This window comes from Staurois parvus, unplaced genomic scaffold (genome assembly GCF_062004578.1).
Source record: "Staurois parvus isolate SC_StPar_1 unplaced genomic scaffold, SC_StPar_1.0 ptg000137l, whole genome shotgun sequence".
NCBI lineage: Eukaryota > Metazoa > Chordata > Amphibia > Anura > Ranidae > Staurois > Staurois parvus.
The window spans coordinates 15,104,512-15,123,450 of record NW_028317933.1 but is presented as its reverse complement, the minus strand read 5'-3'; the positions used below and the strand labels follow the sequence as shown (position 1 = coordinate 15,123,450).

At 42.4% G+C, this 18,939-nt stretch overlaps 1 protein-coding gene across 1 annotated transcript in view; it reads right to left on the bottom strand.

Annotated features, from left to right (window-relative positions):
* LOC149465856 (protein-glutamine gamma-glutamyltransferase E-like) overlaps positions 1–18,939 on the bottom strand; it is a 61,099-nt gene that overhangs the window by 23,607 nt on the left and 18,553 nt on the right. The window lies entirely within an intron of this gene.

The window sequence follows — 18,939 nt, the reverse complement described above, 5'->3', positions numbered from 1 at the left end:
TGGTCAGAACCGCACCAATTTCTAAAGTAGTGCATGCACTACATCAGGTTCGACTTTCATAGACATGTGTCTTGCAAGTCACATCTCAAGTCAGAATAACATCCGACTTTGAAAATTTGCGATTTCAAAGTCGGGCCAGTGTGACCGGAGACACACAAAACACAAGTGTGTTTTCCCATTCGTTTTAATGGGGAGGAGAGGTTTATTATTTTTTGTTAACCCGCACCAAAAGTGACACAGAACAATGTGAAGAGTTCTGTAGGATTGTGAAGTCACGCAATTTTTCTGCTGGGTATATATATATTTTTTTTTTTTAAAGTGTGACTACATAATCCTATGGAACTCTTCATTTTTTTAAAAATATGAAAGCAGCCTAAAATATAACTTCCTTAGGTGTAGCACCCTCTAGTGCACAGTTAGGCAAATTTAGTTTGGCTCACAACTACCATGAGCATGTCTGTGGGGTTCAAGCTTAACTCAGGCCTCTGTCACTTCACCCTGGTTCTGGACGTTTCCAGAAACTTCTAGAAGCTAGTGGGCAGGGGTACAGAGGCAGAGATCTGAACATTCATGGAAATTTGACCAATCCCAAGCAGGAGGCCTGGTGGCAAGATCTGCCCATAAATATTGGGGAGCCTGGCCAACAGGGAGTTCATTGTTGGTTGAGAGGATGGAGTGCAGAGTTGAGGTTCATGAGGCCTGTAGGCTCTGCTACCAGGCAGAAGCAGAGGAAGGAATGAAAGGAGCACTTTGATCAGAGGATCTTTACTACCCTTCAGTCTCATCCAGGAGACACCCTGTATTGCAAGGGAAGGACTCATGCAGCAGGAGGCCCAAACGGCAGTCTTTACCGGTAGCAGGATTTCAAGGGACAGTCTGAGTAACTACTTTCACCACCCAAAGCCTATAGGAGAGAGGCAGCCAGGTGCAATACCCACCTAGCCATCTGCAAGGGGCATCTACTGTCAACCTTCACCCCTGCTTGGGATGAGCTTGTGCCAGTGCTGGGATAATTGGAGCGGCACAGTGGCTTAGTGGTTAGCACATCTGCCTTGCAGTAAATGGGTCATGGGTTAGATTCCCGACCATGGCGCCTCCTGTATGGAGTTTGCATGTTCTCCCTGTGCTTGTTTGGGTTTCCTCCCACACTCCAAAGACATGCTGGTAGGTTAATTGGATCCAGTCTAAATTGGCCCTAATATGTGTATGTAGGAATGTAAGTTAGGGACCTTAGATTGTACACTCCTTGAGGGTTAGGGACTGATGTGAATGTATATATATATATGTGCTGTGTAAATTGACAGCGCTATGCAGGTACCTGAAATAAGTAATTGGAAGTGCTTTGCCAGTCTTTTGAAAGACATTTCCCCTGAAAACAATCTGGAGTTTGAGAGTGTAGCCAGTGGTCCTCAGTTTTTCTACACCTTTTCACCCTCCAAAACTTACAAGGGAGATTGCAGCCCTAAGTGCAATATTCAGCTACCTTTCAGAGGGACACAATGTTCCCCTCTACCCTAGTTTGGGGATTTTTCAGTTGAAACCAGGTGCACTGGCATTTTCTACATAGAGCTCCTGAATATAGTTGGGACTTTGTTATTTCTAAAGCTCTGACATTATTATGGATGTAGTAGAGTAGAGGATTCATTTTGATGCAAGGTGTACATAGAGTTGACCTCCAAAGCATTGCCGATTTCACTTTGGGCATCCTATAACCCCTTATCCCTATCCAAGTTATCCTCTTACCCCCCCACAATAAAACAAGCAAAGGAATGTTTCTGACTGTGCCTGCAAAAAATACATGTTGCCTGGCTGTGGGAGACCCATAATCTAGCAGCTCCTTAGAGGATAGAACTACATAGGGAAAGAAACTCTCTCCCCCCCAAAGAGCTTTCAAAGTGATCAGTGGATCGCAGGTCCAATGTCAGCCTTCTGCACACTCTCCCTCCAGCTTTCTTGCCTGTACCTCTATAAGGGCTCTCTGAAAGCTGAACTAGTGTCAGTGAACCACAAATGTACTCATCAGTGCCTTGAGAGCCTGCAGCCTTCCAGTGCTTTCAATGGGACTGCCTCCTACAGCTATTTGCAGGAACCACTACTGGGGTTCTGGAATCTGCTTGAGGTGTGGGTACATTCGCTCGTGTGAATTCACCCCTACAGATTCAAAACTAGGTCCAATTACACTTTGTTGTGTTACTTGAACATTAGATACAGTTGAATTATATTGATCTAATATCTGGGCATTGGCCAGTAATGATCCACTTTCATGTATTGCACAGTATTTCATCTGCCTGAAATTTGTCAAGCCGCAGATGGCGTTGTCGGTGCAGGTGGCATCTACCATGCAATCACCGCCATTATGTGGTTATTACCCAGTAAAACAGCATCCCTTTAACCGATTGCCCACTGCCCTATAGCAGAGATACTGCAACAGGGCTGCACAAAATCATGTATATACACACACTTTTGCATTTCCGGGTAGGGGGGGGGGCATGCTTTCTGAGTATCATTGATGGGGGGGGGGGGGGGGGGGTCTATGTAAACAGCTCACCCCTCAGCTCCTGCACACTGCTTTGTATTGTGCTACATAACAATACAAAGCAGCACACTTACAGTGTAAAACAGTAACCTTTTGATTGCCCTAGATGTAAACCCCTTCCTGCCCAGTGTCATTAGCACCAAACACTGTTAGTGTCACTGGGGATGTCAGTTCCTTCCCAGTGTCAGAAGGCCTATCGCAGTACCACTATAAGTTGCTGATCTGCGCCATTACTAGTAGAAAAAAAAATAAAAATGTATACACACACACACAACACACCAATTTACACGCATTGGGGGTCTGTTTTTTTTTTTTTTAGCATAGACATAGCAAGATACATTTGGGCCTAAATTTGATTACTTTCTTTACTAGACCGGTTTAATAGCAAAAAGTCAAATTTTTTTCCCCTCAAAATTGTCAGCCTTTTGTTTATAGCACAAAACATGCACAGGCAATCATACACCACTGAAAGAAAGCTCTTTGTGTGGGGGGAGGGGAAATTGACTGCGCAATGGTGAGTTAAAACAGCGCCATAAAAAAAAAAAAAAAAAAAAAAAAAAAGTGTATGCTCAGGAAGGGGGTGGGGGTGTTAAATCCTTTGGAGGGCAAGTGGTTAAAAACAAACATTAAATTACACAGGTTCTGTGGCCAATTAAGGTGGTAATTAAACTCAGTAAGCTATCTGCACATTAAATTAGCCTCAGTCACTGTAATAGGCATTTGATTTTAAAGTGATGAAGTGGCAACTCTACTCTGGTGACCAACACAACCAGCTTGATGGTCAAAATTAAAATTGTGTATTTTCCCTAAGCCCATGGAGTGTGCTGGCTTATTATTGCAGTGTTTGCCTATAGCAAGCAAACATAGCAACCACCATCTTGGCCAATAGAGAGCATTGACAACAGGATGCATTGCTCAATACAGATTTAGCACAGTGGGGTTGATTCATGAAAACTGGAGAGTGCAAACTCTGCTGCAGCTGTCCATGGTAGCCAATCAGCTTCTAACTTAAGCCTGTTCAGTTAAACTACTAAAGACAAAAGTCTCCTCCCACCCCCCCAAAAGGGAGTTATAACCCCTATCGGATTTATTGTCACCATCCGTGTCTAATTGTGGAGATTTTCAGTCACTTCCTGTCCCATAGCCAAACAGGAAGTGAGGCAATCCCTGCAGATTAAAGGAATTCCCCAAGGACCCCCAGAACTAGTGTCCATTGGAGGACTTCCCCTCCATTACTTTTTCAGGGGAAAAAAAAAAAAAACAAAAAAAAAAAAAAAAAAAAAAAAAAAAACACACCCACACGGAAGAAGGACACCCCACAATGTTTTGCATGGAGGAAAAAAAACAAACCCACACCAGATTAAAATGTCCCATAGGTAATCATGTTAAATGGTCCTAAACTAAAGTGAGAGGGCTGGCAGGGGACCCCCACTGACAGGCAATAGACTTCTATACATAGCTGTACCAGATTGGGCATTCTCCAGTTCTGTAACACCCCATGGGTTGAGGAGCCTTTTTAGGCCCAGGCACCAGCCTAGTAGGGTCTTAGCAAACAGTGGTGACCATTTGTGCAATTTACAGGTGTACATCCATGTCAGCCTTCGGCCTCCTTCACCCAATCTCACACCACATTACTGTACAGTTTTTCAGGGGGGAAAAAAACTTACAACCCCCCAAAACAAAAAAAAAAAAAAAACCCTCAAAACCTAGCAATGGCTCAGCTCTTACTACACATGGGCAATCCTAGCTAACCTACTGCTAGTTAGTCTCCACACAGTGTTGGCATTTTACTCACTTTTCGCTGCAACAGGCATGATTGCTTTGTTCCCCACACTGCAGAGCACTGACTATGGGGATTCCAGGTGAGCTTAAGTTGCCTAAAAGGGAGAGATACAAAACCTGAAGTGGACGAAGGCTCAGAGGTCTTGAAAGGTGTAGGAATGGAACCTGTGAGATGTGTAAATCCTGAACAGGACTTTTCCAGGCTCCATGTGAGACACTCAGCATATTAACAACCCCCAGCAAGGGTGACCCCAGAACAAGCCGTCTACATTTCCCATCTTAGTGCCTGGTCTTTTTTTCTGTGAAAGAATAATCAAAACTACTGCTTCATCCATCCATTTTTTTTCTGGGGCATCAATTTGAGAGGCGCATAGTCAGTCACCAGGTCAAAATGGCATCTTAACAAACAGTATCTTGGTGCATCCAATGCCCATTTTATAGCTTAACATTCTTTTTAATCTTAGCTTTTTTTTCTTGTATATTAAAGCTGCATTAAACCCAAAACCAAAATGTAATATACTGTATTGCACCCTACCAGTCATTAGATGTGGTGGCTGCATTAATTTTCTTTTTTAGGCTTTTTCCTTCTGTTTTTGTCTGCTGATCTGGCCAGTAACACACATCCTGTATTCGAGTGCCTCCACTCTGGATGAAGGAGCACAGGGGGCACCTATAGCAGCAGCATTTTTTGTCTAGGGGAAGGGGAGTGTTAAATGTATTCCAGGATTTAAAAACAGTGACAAATTGAAGGCAAACTCCAGTTAACACTTTATAATCAGTTACAGCAAGAAGTTTTTCCTTTTAAGTTTTACATAAATAATTGATCACTGATCATTGTAAGCACTCCTGCCAGTGCCATATGGTTTGTCCCATCCCCGTAACTGAGATGTACATGATGAAAAAATCTGTTATGTTTCATTTTGGATTCATTCATATTAATTTTGTTTAGTCATATTCATTATGTTAGAATGATTTGTTTGCAAAATTTATTTCATATGTTCAGATTTGTAACGTGTATTCATTATTTTCAAAACAATTTGAAATTAGAAGATGGCTCTATTCGTTCTATTTTATTCTATTCTATTTAAATCTAATCTATTCTATTTTTTATTGTATTCTATTATTTTCTGTCCTTCTCTATTCTATACTATTCTTTTATTTTTCTATTCTTCTTTTATTTTTCTATTCTATACTATTTTTTTCATTCTTTTATATTCTATTCTGTTCATTTCTATTCTAGTTTATTCTATTCTATTTTTCGCAGCGTTAGCGGGTTAATTGTTTAGCTGTTTTTCGGGGTCTTTGCACATTTTTTTTATTGGGCATGTTGGAAAATTTGCGGCCGATTCTGATGATCGCTCGATTTTCCCGGCAATGATGGGCAAATCGACCGATCGTTTTACCGATAAAAAATATGAGCATGAGCCGTGACCTGCAAGAAGAAGAAAAAGAATAAGAATAAGAAGAATAAGAAGAAGAATTCCAGTCCGCTATTATATTTTATTCTATATGAAAAAGTCTTGCGGTTGCAACAAATGTATCCATTTGTATCCAAATAAAAACATTGTAATCCAAAATAATCTTCTTCTCCTTCTTCTTCTTCTTCTTCTTCCTCGTCTTCTTCTCCTTCTTCTTCCTCCCCTGTCTCTGCAAGGGACAGAAGTTATGGGGTTAATGCCGGCCATAGATGGGACAAAAATCGGCCAATTTTTTTAACGTTGGTGGTAACGTCTGCCGATCGAACTACCAATTTTTTTTTTTAAATCGGCCAATTTTCGACCCGTCTGTGGTCTGCATTACTGTCTGATTTACCAGATGAAAATAGAAGAAAAAAGCATATAAAAGGAAACTAATACAGCCATCACATCTAAGAATTGGGTGGAGCGAACCCTCTGGCTGGTCCCGCTATCTTGTTCCAGGTCCACTTTCTCTCACAGTGTAAGAGCAGCCAAGCACACAGCATCATTTACACTACTGGCTCAATACATAGTCTAGAGGGGTGCTTATACTGAATATAGTGCAGTGTAACTTGGTTAGGGCATAGGGAGCTGTGGGCTACTCTGGAATGTTGAACAGTAGTAAGAGGACGCCCTCTCATAGCAGCTACTTCTTTTTGAAAAGTCCTATAGTGACAGCTCTTGGGAAATAGCACTGGGCAGAAAAGCAATGTCCCAGGCTGGGCAAACCTCAATATCGGTGTAACGGGGGTTAAGAGACAGCATTCACTCAGATCCTGCTCTCAGGTCTGTACTTCAAGTCCTTGGTTGCTTGGGTGCCCCTCTCATAGTCAGGCAGACAACTGCTTATTAGATTGGCCAGACTGGATGCTAGGTGAGATCCCCAGACTGGATCCTAGGTGAGATCCCCAGACTGAAGGTGAAGGATATCCGTGGAGGGTTGCAGCCCTTCTGGATGGGGGCTTTACCTACTGGACAAGGACCTTGACTGATGCAGCCCCAGACTATGTATGTTCTCTCCAACCACCTTCTAAGCTTTCCCCCTCAGGGATTGACTGGGACATCATAAATGTTCAAACTCAGCCTGTTCCCCTCCTATGTTCTGGATCTTTCCAGAAAGCAGGGAGAAGCAGTTGAGTGTGCAGCATGTGGGACCCTGATTAGTCCAGAGCAATCAACAGCAGCTCCACTGATAACACAGGAACACAAAAAAGAACTAAATTTACCTGACAGCCCAGCACCTAATGAGAAGGGTGTTACATAATAAATATTTGCTTTTGGGGCTAATACTGATTTAGGCTCTCTGCTCATGTACACTACAGTGCTGTGTTCCGGCAGCAGTATGGCAACTTCCCGTTTGCTGATAGAACGAAAATGAGTCAGACTGAGTGCTTCAGAGGAAGCCTTGTATTTTCATCAGTAAATACAAGGTTTCTTCTGATTGGCTGAGCTGGACGTTGTGATCTCATTCGCCTACCTATCCACCTCACCCAATCAAAGGAAGCCTTGTATTCATTAATCGATTCCGCACCGCCCTATAGCAGAAATACTGCTACAGGGTGGCATGGGTGTGCAAAATCACTTATATATACGTGATTCGCGCTCCTGTGGTGTTCACGGGCCAGGGGGCGCGAGCGTGCCCCCACCGACTCTTGGGTGCTGTGATTTGACCCCCAAGGGATCAATCATATGATTTAGGCCAGTGGTGGTTGGCCTAAGTCAGATGATCAATCCCTGTCCTATCTGGGATCTTCCTGTACCTGTGTTTACACTTACACAGGTACAAGAAGTGATGACATCTTCTCCGTCTGAGCACATTCCGTCCCAGAGAGAGAAGAAAGAAGACACAGTGAGTAAAATCACTACACTTTCACAGTCAGAACACATTTTAGGACACATTTAACCTTTTGATCGCCCCCCCAGTTAACCCCTTCACTGCCCTGTCACCAGTGTCATTAGTACAGTGTACAGATTTTTTGCTGATCACTGTATTAGTATCGCCAGTGACTTCAGATAGTGTTAGCGTCAGTTAGCATTAGTTAGCGCCCCTCCCAGTTAGCGTCAGATTGCCCATTAGTACACCAGTAATCATATTTAACTCTTTGAATGCCAGGAACACGCTCATACACAATAAACCTCCATTGCTAGTATAGTGTCTGAACGGATCAATATCTTTGATCAGATCAGCACTATACCAGCGTTCACATTAGTATAGTGTCCCCAGAAATGCACCATTAGTTAGATCAGCCCTGGCACCTGCCAAAAACTGTGTTTAGCCCCTACACTTACCCCCCTTTCTCCACCAGCAAGTGCAGTGTCAGTAGGTCACTGTCATTTGATACATTGCAGACAAAACCGCAGTATTCGCAGTATCAGGCCTGATCTCTGTTAGCACTTGCCAGTAAATGTTTTGTAGTGGTTCAAGCAGTCCCTGATAGCCAGGTGCTCTTTTTCCCATGAGTCGCATTAGGTACCTATAAATTGAGAAGCCAAAATGTCAATGGAAAGGTACTCTATTGAAGAGGCCTACAGGATTCTGAGCCTGTCAGGTGAGAGCGAAGGGGAAGACTCACTCACAATCAACTTCAGAATACGAACCTATAGACAGCAGCGGCACCCTGACAGATATCTCAGACGATGGAGAAAAGGTCCCTGCTAAGATCAGGCGTACCCGGCCCCATTTCCAGGTTGCTGAACAGTTACAATCGCATGATGACTCTCATGCAGCAGAGTGCCAGTACTAGTGCCACTCTACCTTTCGGTGAACTGGCGAGCACCAGTGGCCTAGTACATCCTGGTCTTTTTTATACCAGCACTGCAGTATCACTTGGTGAGGTGAAGAGTCCCATAAGTGCAGTACAAGCTGGTGTGGTGGCGAGGACAAATATTGTCCCACAATCACCAAGAATTCTCACACAGGCCCGTAGAGCCCCTAGTATCCTTCCGGATGTGCTTGCAAATCCTGAGTGGCAGCCCACAAATTCTGCAGCACCCGTACTTGCCCCATTCCCTGCCCAACCTGGAATTAAGGTGGAAACAGCAAATTTAAATACTCGCCTTGTTTTTTTGGAGCTGTTTTTCACAGAAGATCTGTATGCATTGATTGTGGATCAAAGCAATTTATATGCAGAAGAGTTTATTGCCGCCAACCCAAATTCAAACCTTGCCAGACCATTCGCATGGAAAGCCATTACGGTTTCCGAAAGTAATTTTTACTTGGGCCTAACCCTCAACATGGGCATTACTAAAAAAAATGCATTGCTGTTGTATTGGTCCACAGACCCGATTCATCATATGCCATGTTCTCTGCTGCCATGGCCAGGCATAGATATGAGAGTATAATGTGTTTTATGCATTTCAACGACAATACACTCTGTCATCCTTGGGGTGACCTTGAATTTGACCGGCTCCACAACATTCGGCTCCTCGTAAATCACCTTAACCAAAAATTTGCATATGTCTATACTCTCCAGCAAAACATCTGTGTTGATGAGTCCCTTATTAATTTGTCTGGCAGCCTTGCATTCAAATAATTTCTCCCCAGCAAGCATGCCAGATATGGGGTCAAGGTGTATAAGTAATAAATTGAAACCTTACGCCAAAGAAATAACAATCAAGCAAAATAAATTCTGCCGTTCAAAAAATGACAAAATATCAAACAAAACTCATAATGTAACACAGCGCAAATATTAAAAAATAAAATATAAAATTATAATATATAAGCCCAAGAAAAGTCCCAAATTAAAGTCCAGTGTCCCAAATAATGTGATAAAAAAGTGAAAGAAAAAAGACTATTTCATAAATTTTCCAGCATGCTCACATCATCAGTGGTGAATCATTTTCCCCACACTCACCAGATAAAGTGGATTCTCAAGCTGATAAGGCTTTGAGAATCAAAACAGGCTTAAAGGTGGGGTGTAGTCTCCTCAGATGTTTTTCCATTTGTCGATTCCTTATTGAATCTCCCTCCAAGAACAATTCCACATAGGGCGATATAAAAAATAAAATAACAAGTCAATAGTGTGATACTGTATGAGGCTCAGAAAAAAATATTAAATGACCTTCATCACACTCACATTGGGTAGATTTATAACCAGCTTACATGGACATAACAACCTCCCATACATCCGATAATGATCCCTCCTTAACATCCTCCAAGCTCTCACTCATGGATGGATGGATGAGGGTGATTCAATTAATTTATAACCAACTTAGATAGACATCAAAGCCTCCCAAGCTGCCGACAATGACGCCTTGTAGGAGGGGAGAAACGCGTTGGCATAACTTCCAGTTCCGACCTTAATCGTATGACGTCATATCCGGTGAGTGGAATGCATGCTGATGCGGGATTCCGTGGCCATCTTTAGTGTGGGAAAGACAATCTGATTTCCCCACTACAGTCAGTTCATCTCTGCAAATGCTGGTTAATTGTGTCTGTTTTGCTGGAAATGTCAGAGGGGCTGTTGTAGCCTGCTTAAGGAGTCCTCATTATATTATTTATTATAATTTTATATTTTATTTTTTATTATTTGTGCTGTGTTACATTATACATTTCAAGATGTATAAGACCTGTGAGAGGGCAACAGGCTATACATATAAGTTTCGGATTCATGAGGGAAAAAATTGTTACGTGGAGCCCCCTGGATGCCCAGACTACATGGGGAGCAGTGGCAATATAGTTTGGGACTTGGTGTCATCCTTTTTCCATATGGGGTACCAATTATACCTGGACAATTTTTATTCAAGCGTGCCACTATTTAGACATTTGTACACTCTTGCAATTGGCACATGTAGCACTGTGTGACCTAATCGCCGGGGCTTCCCACAACGTCTTGTAAATACCCATCTTAGAAAGGGGGAAAATGCCTACCTTAGAAATTAGGAATTGCTCGCAGTGAAGTGGAAGGAAGTGTTTTCGTCCTGTCTTGCATTCAGGCAGATACGACCATCCAAATTGCCACGGCAGCTGGTGTTGTTGAGAAGGCCCTCTGTGTCCAAGACTATAACCTTAATATGGGAGGGGTGAATTTCAATGACCAGATGATGAAGCTGAAAAACCAGATGCTGGTTCAAAAAGTGTCTGTTTATTTATTTCAATTGGCTCTATATAATGCTATATAATGCTTTTGTGTGGTTTTCAAAGCAAGTGGATGAAGTGGATCCTTCCTAAAATTTCAGGAAGAGATCATCACGGCCCTTTGTATCCCGAAGGTGCTGTGGCCCAAACCCCCTACCCAGATGCAGTTAGAGGCATTTTTCCAATGCCATTCCTGGTATCCCAACCTGAAGGACACCCCCAAAAAAATGTTGTGTCTGTAGCAGACATGGAATTAGGCGTGACACGCCTTTTTTTGTCCCTCCTGTCCTGACCAACCTGGTCTCTGCCTCAAGGGCTGCTTCCGTCGCTATCACACACTAGTGGAGTATTAGTATTGGGTAAAGCACGGCATAGTTCAGGGCACATATTTACACAGGGTTTCAAAAGATGTTAGGTAGTCAGGAAACTATCTATCGCATTTTGAGAGACCCTATAATCTGGTTTAAAAAGTTAAAGTTTAAAGAAAAAAAAACCCATAAAAAATAAAAGTTAATAAAAAATTTTAAAAACCAAAAATAGTTGTAGTTTTTTTGTTGTTGTCGTTGTTGTTACTGTTCTACTGTTACGATTTTACTGTTTTATTGTTACTATTAGTGTTACTATTTTATTGTTAACCATTGCTGTTTTCTTTGCAGGAATGCCATTCAGCTGCAGCACCGACCTGTTTATTCTGACAGCAACAGAAACCTGCTCTCAGAATATACATAAGTCAGTGTGGGCAGCGCTGTTGTATGAGATTTTTCATCCGCAGTTAAAAAAAGAGCATATATGCCACATCATGGGGGCCTGGGGTGGCCAGTGGGTGGTTGGCCCCTATGCTTTGGCATATATTTTATAATATTTTTTGGCACATGTTTCAATAAAAAGTTGTTTTATTGAGTTACTGTTTTATTGTTAACCATTTTATAATATTTTTTGGAACATATTTCACAACAAAAAAAAAATAGAACATTTCATTAGAAGTGGGTGGATGCAGGGTGGTATACTCTAATGGTGGGCATACCACACACTTTTTCTGGCAGAGATTTCTTCTCTTTTTTCATTCAGCCCACAGGCTGCATGCAAAAAAAGGAACATAGCATATATACCCAACAAGAACCAGCGATGTACTGGCACATCACTGAAATTTGAGTGTTTATACCAGGATGATGCCGGCAGCTGCAGGCATCATCCTGGTATAATTTTTTTCAGCTGGTGATCGGGTATTATGTAAAAGCAATTCTAGTGGCTAATTAGCTGCAGGATTGCTTTTACAAGCAGCGGGAGAAGATGCCCCCCTCCCCCGCTGCCTTCCACAACCTTCTTGGGCAGTCCCGTGTCATCGAGGGAACCTAAGAATGCAGCAGGTGTTATCTGCTAGCTGACCATAGAGCTGATTGGAGACCGGAATGGTACCAATTATCTCTATAGTCTAAGAAATCGGAAGCTACGAGCTTTTCATCACTTCAGTTTTGCAAGTTATAAACAGCGCCATTTGTAAATTGGGAAAGCATCTGATCACACCGATCTTTTTTATATAATGTAAGGGCAGAGGAGATATCTGGAGTCTGATAGACCCCGGATTTCTCAAAAAAGAATATATGACAATGCCCATTGAAGTTATAGGGGATATTTGCATTCCCTGTGATAGCGTTAAAAGGGATCCAAAAAAAAAAGAAAGGGACAGTGTAAAAATAATTTAAAAAATCAAAATAACTTTAAAAAAAAGCACCCGCCTGCGCAAGCATTTTTCTTTACACAAAATTGTAACTTAAATGATTTATTGATCATACATGCCATGGGTATATGTGGAATTACTCACCAAAATACATTCTGCTACTTCTCCCGAGTATGGGGGCACCACATGTGATAGGCTTTTTGGCAGTCTAGCCAAGTACAGGACCCCAAAATCCAATAAGCACCTTCAGGCTTTTAAAGGGCTTTATTTCCTCATTACACTTCCTGACTACCTATCACAGTTTCAGAGGCCCTGAAATGCCAGGATAGCACCAACCCCCCCAAATGACTTATTTTTAAAAAGTAGACAACCTAAGGAATTTAATAAGAAGCATGGTGAGTATTTTGCCACAAGTTTTTGGAAAATGAAGAAAGAAAACAAAAACATATTTTTTTCTTTTATATTTCAAAACCTGGGAAAAAATTAGATCTTCAAAATACTCACCATGCCTCTTTTTAAATTCCTTTTAAATTCCGAAACTGTTATAGGTAGTGAGGAAGTGATATGAGGAAGTTACGCACCTTCAGGCTTTCAAAGTGGTCATTGGATTTCAGGCTCCTGTGTGTGGCTAGGCTCCCAAAAAGTCTCACACATGTGGTATCCCCATACTCAGTAGAAGTAGCAGAATGTATTTTGTTGTGTAATTTCACATATACCCATGGCTTGTGTGAGCAATATATCATTTAAGTGACAACTTTGTGAAAAAAAATGTTTTTGTCATTTTCCAAAAATTTGTGGAAAAAAAATAAATCTTCCATGGACTCAACATGCCTCTCAACAGATAGCTTAAGGTATTTACTTTCTGAAAAGGGGTCATTTGGGGGTGTCCTATTATTTTAGCACCTCAAGAATTGTGAGGCAGTCAGAAAGTAAAATCTGTGTAAATTCCATTATCTATAGTTTGTAGGCAATATACCTTTCACACAAAGCAATCAATATACATTTATTGGGATTTTGTCTACCAAAAACATGTAGCAGAATACATTTTGGCCTAAATTTATGACAAAATTTGAGGTTTTTGGATATTTTTTATGACAGAAGTGAGAAAATGTGTTTTTTTTTAATTTTAGGACTTTGTTTTTTATAGCGCAAAAAATAAAAGCGCACAGATCATCAAATACCACTGAAAGAAAGCTCTAATTGTGTGAAAAAATGGACATAAATTTAATGTATGTACAGCATTGCATGACCGTACAATTGTCAGGTAAACTAGTGCAGCACTGTATAGCAAAAAATGGCGTAAATTGCAGTATCTATACCATAGTTTGTAGATGCTATAACTTTCACACAAACCAATCAATAATCACTTATTGGGATTTTTTACCAAAAATGTAGCAGCATACATTTTGGCTTAAATTTATGACTAACTTTGAGTTTACTATATATTGTTTATAGCCGAAAGTAAAAAATATTGTTCTTTTTTCAAAATTTTTGGCCTTTTTTTGTTTATAGCACTAAAAAAAAAAGCGCACATGTGATCAAATACCACTAAAAGAAAGCTCTATTTGTGTGAAAGAAAAGACATACATTTTGTTTGGGTACAGCATTGCATAACCGCGCAATTATCAGTTGAAATAGTGCAGTGCCAAATAGCAAAAAAAGGCTTGGTCAGGAAGGGGGGTAAATTCTCAGGAGGGCAAGTAGTTAATAACAATACAAGGCATGCTCTATATGGCTGAGAAGTACTTAGCCGGACTTGATTTTCTTCTTGCAGCAGACAAGAAGTTGCCAAGCTGGCTCAAACAATCTATTTAAAGTGACAGGAAACCTGAACTTTGCCTTTGAAGTAAGCATGTCACGTTCTCCATTCACTCCTGTGTACATACAGTGTCAGAGCTTACACAGGTCCAAGGCTATTATTGATTGGCTGCTCAAGTGGTGAGACATCACATAATGCTGTTTGCAGAGGTAGAGCGGAAGTCATGGGCAGGGGGTTTGGGGGGAAGCAACTGAAATCTGGGGGGGGTACAGCGCACCCCAGCACCCCCATAGATACAGTCATGCAGCTGCATGTTGCCCTCTTTTACATTTATAATAAAAAATATTACGATAAAAATAAAGTTTTATTACTCAGATAGATAAATGTTCTATATCAGTGTATTTTATTTGCAGCTGAAGGACAATTCATATTCTTCTAATGTGAGCCAGGAAGCTTTTGGACACCCCTGCCTTAATGTGTTCTCTGCATTAAAGCAAAAAAACCTTTTTACATGCAGCCCCCCTAAATACCCACCTGACCCCAATCTCGATCCAGTGCTGTGCATGTCCACAGCAGTTCCTCTCTCCTCTCCCGGCTCTCACAGGCTTGGCTGAGAGCAGTGGGAGCCATTGGCTTTTTCTGCTGTCAGTCAAATCCTGTGAGCAGAGAGCAGGGGGCTGGGCTGAGCCAGGCTATTGGTCTGAAAAGAAGCAAACAGCCTGGCTCGGCAGCGAACCTGCATAAGTGTCCACCATAGAAAGCGGCTTCCTATAGTGGGCACTCGATGGAGGAGAGGAGCCAAAAGCATTGGCAGGTGACCCCAGAAGAGGAGGATCAGGGGTGCTCTGTACAAAATCATTGCAAAGGGCAGGTAAGTATGGCATGCTTGTTATTTTAAAGAACAAAAAGGAAAGGCTTACAATCGCCTAAAAGGCGATGATGAAGCCTTTTAAAGCTGAGTTCCACCCAAAAGTGAAAGCTCCACTTATCTGCCTCCCCCCCTGCTGCCACACTTGGCACCTTTTGGGGGGGAGGGGGGAAAGGGTACCTGGTTTTGACAAGTATCAGCTCCCAATTCCAGCTCAGTTTACTGATGCGAACTGAGCTGGAAGTTCAGCCCTCAACAGGCCCCAGAGGACTGCGCCCCATTCACAAAGCGCAGGGTGCTTTGTGCATGTGCAGTAGGAAACCACCTGTGAAGCTTCAAGGCTTTAAGGTTTCCCTTAATCAAGATGGTGGCGGTAGCACCAAAACAGCCAATTGAATTATCGGCTTGGGGTGAGGACACTGCTGAATTCCTGGACAGGTAATTGCCCAGATATTAAAAGTCAGCAGCTACAGTATTTGTAGCTGCTGACTTTTATTTTTTTTTTGGGAGGGGGAACTCCACATTAAAGAACTGGAAGCTTGTGGTGCCATTTGTAGTGATCTGATGTCTGGCATGGTGCTTCCCCAGCTTTTGTCAGTCATGGACCTTATGGTTCAGGATAGATTGCCTGCCTCTCCACAGTGGATGTAGTGTGTGAGGTGGGGGGGGGGATGTGTGCTATTCACCGTGAAGTCATTGGCAATACTCAGGTACCTTCCAGTAAGGGCACCTCCATATAGTCCATATACTATTTTGTTTAAGTTTGCACTAATTAATTAGCATTGCATCTGTGATTTTAAGATTTTTCTAAGCTCAGTCCTACTATTAAAATTGCTTTCGATTCAATCACTAGGTGTAGCAAATGATCACTAAACAAATAGAACACATGGTTATCTATGGAGGAAGCTACACAACTAACATGTAGTAGCATTTAAGACTAGAGATGAGCGAATCGAACTTGGCGAAGTGGAATTCGTTTCGAATATTAGGAAAAATTCGATTCGCGTTGAATCCGAAAATTAGCAGAATCTAAATTTTTCCTAAAATTGCGGCGACATGTGTGGCGACGGAGCGGGGATCTCTGGGAAGGCGCGCAGACAAGGCGCGCTGACCCATAATGCATTCATTCATGACATGTGATCGCATTAGCCAATCAGCAGCCAGCCAGCCAGCACTGTGTAATGGTGGAGCTATAAATTGCGGCCATCTTACAATTCTCCATTTGCCTCCGGTCATTCAAGAGAGACAGACCTCTCTGTATTAGGGACAGAGTTAGGGCCACAGATACTTTAGGGACACAGAATCGTTACTTAGGGACACAGAATTGTAACTCAGGGACACAGAACTGTAACTCAGGGACAAAGAACTGTTACTCAGGGACACAGAACTGTAACTCAGGGACACAGAACTGTTACTCAGGGACACAGAACTGTAACTCAGGGACACAGAACTGTTACTCAGGGACACAGAACTGTAACTCAGGGACACAGAATTGTAACTCAGGGACACAGAACTGTAACTCAGGGACACAGAACTGTTACTCAGGGACACAGAACTGTAACTCAGGGACACAGAACTGTTACTCAGGGACACAGAACTGTTACTCAGGGACAGACACAGAATTGTTACTGAGGGACACAGAATTGTTACTGAGGGACACAGAATTGTTACTGAGGGACACAGAATTGTTACTCAGGGACAGACACAGAATTGTTACTGAGGGACACGGAATTGTTACTGAGGGACACAGAATTGTTACTGAGGGACACAGAATTGTTACTCAGGGACAGACACAGAATTGTTACTGAGGGACACAGAACTGTTACTCAGGGAGACAGAACTGTTACTCAGGGACACAGAATCGTTACTCAGGGACACAGAATTGTTACTCAGGGACAGACACAGAATTGTTACTGAGGGACACAGAATTGTTACTGAGGGACACACACCTGTTACTCAGGGACACAGAACTGTTACTCAGGGACACAGAACTGTTACTCAGGGACATAGAACTGTTACTCAGGGACAGACACAGAATTGTTACTGAGGGACACAGAATTGTTACTGAGGGACACAGAATTGTTACTCAGGGACAGACACAGAATTGTTACTGATGGACACAGAATTGTTACTGAGGGACACAGAATTGTTACTGAGGGACACAGAACTGTAACTCAGGGACACAGAACTGTTACTCAGGGACACAGAACTGTTACTCAGGGACACAGAACTGTTACTCAGGGACAGACACATAATTGTTACTGAGGGACACAGAATTGTTACTGAGGGACACATAATTGTTACTGAGGGACACATAATTGTTACTCAGGGACAGACACAGAATTGTTACTGAGGGACACAGAACTGTTACTCATGGACACAGAACTGTTACTCAGGGACACAGAACTGTTACTCAGGGACAGACACAGAATTGTTACTGAGGGACACAGAATTGTTACTGAGGGACACAGAATTGTTACTGAGGGACACAGAATTGTTACTCAGGGACAGACACAGAATTGTTACTGAGGGACACAGAACTGTTACTCAGGGACACAGAACTGTTACTCAGGGACACAGAACTGTTACTCAGGGACACAGAATCGTTACTCAGGGACACAGAATTGTTACTCAGGGACAGACACAGAATTGTTACTGAGGGACACAGAACTGTTACTCAGGGACACAGAACTGTTACTCAAGGACACAGAACTGTTACTCAGGGACATAGAACTGTTACTCAGGGACAGACACAGAATTGTTACTGAGGGACACAGAATTGTTACTGAGGGACAGACACAGAATTGTTACTGAGGGACACAGAATTGTTACTGAGGGACACAGAATTGTTACTCAGGGACAGACACAGAATTGTTACTGAGGGACACAGAACTGTTACTGAGGGACACAGAACTGTTACTCAGGGACACAGAACTGTTACTCAGGGACACAGAATCGTTACTCAGGGACACAGAATTGTTACTCAGGGACACAGAATTGTTACTCAGGGACACAGAACTGTTACTCAGGGACAGACACAGAACTGTTACTCAGGGACAGACACAGAATTGTTACTGAGGGACACAGAATTGTTACTGAGGGACACAGAATTGTTACTGAGGGACACAGAATTGTTACTCAGGGACAGACACAGAATTGTTACTGAGGGACACAGAACTGTTACTCAGGGACACAGAACTGTTACTCAGGGACACAGAACTGTTACACAGGGACAGACACAGAATTGTTACTGAGGGACACAGAATTGTTACTGAGGGACACAGAATTGTTACTCAGGGACAGACACAGAATTGTTACTGAGGGACACAGAACTGTTACTCAGGGACACAGAACTGTTACTCAGGGACACAGAATCGTTACTCAGGGACACAGAATTGTTACTCAGGGACAGACACAGAATTGTTACTGAGGGACACAGAATTGTTACTGAGGGACACAGAACTGTTACTCAGGGACACAGAACTGTTACTCAGGGACACAGAACTGTTACTCAGGGACAGACACAGAATTGTTACTGAGGGACACAGAATTGTTACTGAGGGACACAGAATTGTTACTGAGGGACACAGAATTGTTACTCAGGGACACAGAACTGTTACTAAGGGACACAGAACTGTTACTCAGGGACACAGAATTGTTACTCAGGGACAGACACAGAATTGTTACTGAGGGACACAGAACTGTTACTCAGGGACACAGAACTGTTACTCAGGGACAGACACAGAATTGTTACTGAGGGACACAGAATTGTTACTGAGGGA